This window comes from Aptenodytes forsteri, unplaced genomic scaffold, assembly GCF_000699145.1.
Source record: "Aptenodytes forsteri isolate BGI_AS27 unplaced genomic scaffold, ASM69914v1 Scaffold83, whole genome shotgun sequence".
NCBI classification, from domain to species: domain Eukaryota; kingdom Metazoa; phylum Chordata; class Aves; order Sphenisciformes; family Spheniscidae; genus Aptenodytes; species Aptenodytes forsteri.
The window spans coordinates 142,240-144,971 of NW_008795371.1; positions in this window are offsets into that span (position 1 = coordinate 142,240).

The following is a 2,732-nucleotide window of genomic DNA, read 5'->3' on the forward strand; positions in this document are numbered from 1 at the left end:
TGACTTTGAACCAATTTTTTTTTTCTGCTTAACCTTGGCGAATTATTAGTAATCTATGAGGAATATACATAAAATGCTTAGTTAACTGTTTGAGTTAAAAATTACATAGTTCTTGTGTCACTCAGAATAGGTTGTCTCATAATCTTTATATCCCATAATCTCAGTACTAATAAAACCTGGCGCGAACATTCTTTCTCCAGGCTATTAAAACAACTTGTTTGTGATGTACCTACTGATTCATGCTGAATTATGCCCTAAATAAACGGACTGGAGTGGTTCCTCCTTTGCTAAAGATTAAATGATGCTCTTGTTGGAAAAGATGATTATGCAACAAACTGAACTTAGAACATGAAGCCTATGATTTTTGCCGATACTTAGTTTCCCTTTAGTTTTGTTGGGGTTTCTTTTTCCCCCCATATCCCTCTATTAAGGTAGAATGATAATGAGAAATGTGTTTATGACTTGTTTTGAAGTATGTGCACAAGACACAGCTGACCTGTAGAATTCCTTTAGCTAGGTATCTTAAATGCCTCTCTACTAACTACAGCACAAGAGCACTTTTAGCAGTCACAGAAATGATTGGAATGTGAATTCCTGTTACCTGAATTGTATCAAGTTGTTAAAATTGTGTATCTCGGCAGATGAGATTTAAAAAAAAGAAAAAAAGAAAAGAGGAAATCTATGGAGGCAAACAGATCTGGGTTTCCCCTAACTCGCAGTGGTTAGGCAACTCATCACACAAACTCAACAATATTTGTCATCTTGCAAAAAACCCTTACGATGTTCTTTCATTTTCTGTGAAATGAAACAGTAGAATTGTGCCTCGCATGACCTCCAATTCAAATAGGGGAAAATTGTGATTTTATAGAGGTGAAATCTGAAGCAAATGAACATGAAAAAAATACTGAAATATCTGCACTTTGAACTGTCTTGAAGTATTTATCCTTACAACTAATAGAATGTGTAGTATTACGAATAATGTAAATATTATGGAAGTACCTATGAAACTACTTGGAAATCTGTATTAGCCTCTCACGGTTAACATACAGTACAATAAAAACTTGCAAAATTGGATCAATGCAAAGCAGCAAGACAGAATCATAGAATCGTTTACAGGTTCATTTGGAATGTGGAGGCATTCACTTGATATCAAATGGCAGGTTTGGCATACAGAGTTTCTTTTCACCATGCTACACTTAACTGCATTTATACCCTACAGTAAAAACAAGAAAACCCCAAAAATTCCAGAATCAAAAGGACCTGAATTTATAACATGCACCATCAGACCCAGCCAAACCAAGGGAAGTGTATTTGCTGCCAATGAGGTCTCCAGTACATCACAATGCTCCTGGTCTTTTGCTGTATTTTCTACCATATAAAACATAAAAATCTACCTACTAGTGCTCTATCTAGTGTCAAATATTTGAAAATTATTGAAAACTAGCCAAGATTCCCTTTTTGTTACTAAGCGGTTATTCAGAAATGAGAGCACCTTACTTTATGCTGGTATATGTATTTTTGAGAAACTTCTAGTAGTGCTGAGCTAAAATGTCATTTTATTTTAAAACTTAAAAATGCATATTTTATTTTTCCAGTAAGAAGATACCTTATGATTTTTGCTTCCTTTTACCAGCAACCATGATTGTGATGCAACAGGATACAGAAACTATGTCTTAGCCCATTTGTCTTGCTAAGATACAGCTGTACAGTAGGTAAGTAGTACCTTGATAAAAGTTTTGATGGGCATTGGTTCAGCTATGCTATTTCCATAGTTCATTAAAAAAAAAAAAGGAAAAAAGAATAAAAAAAATTGTTCAAGTCAGTGTGGTTTGATTTGAATACTCTGTTGGTCCCATACTGAACAGGCAGTGCAGAGAGCTTAACAGCTTGGAGAGAGTGATGACAGAATGCCTCCAAGATTCCATGCCACCTTGCAATAAAACGTTACCCAGTGTAAATATGTTTCCTCATGATTTAGGTTATTTACTTAAGGCATCTTGTTTAGAATTTTTTCTCAGAATTTTATCTAGCATGAAACAAACAAACAAGTTTATCAACCTCATAGAGATTTTTGCAATAGGAAGTTTGTTTTGGAACATCTTCAGCATGAAGTGAAAAGACGGCTTGCTACCAAAAGCAGAGGGCAGCTTGAAGAAAGACAAGACTCCTGTTTGGATGCTCCCCAATGTAGGTATATAATCAGGAAAACAAACAATGGAAGAGTCTGGTACTACATTCCAGCACTGGTTTGGTTTTTGTATTGTTTGTTTGTTTTTTATTTTTTCCCCAGTGTGTGAAAGAACCTAACAAAAAGCTTCTGAGTGCAAATATATTTACAGAGTAAGGCTGCGGTTAAGGGTGTGTCTTCATTGTAATTATTGTGTAACATAAATATCCATCCCTGAGAAAGGAGAAGGGGGACACAATCCAACACAGTTGATTTGTAAGTGTATGTATGCTCATGTTGTGCAATCCGGTCTTACAAAACTACTTTGACACCTGAGGTGAATTAAGTGGGGTTTTTTTCTTTCTTTAGATTTTCTCATTTTCTTATAAAGAATAATCAAGATGATCTGTAAATGGTTGCAAAATGTAAGAAATATTGAGACAGTAAGAATCACTAAGTGGAACATGTAAGTCTGTCTGTCCATGAGGTTAGAATAGCCACTTGTGTGGTTGGGTAAAGAAAATTTGACTGGAAATTGCAGTGGGAGGCAGCTGCAGCTAGATTT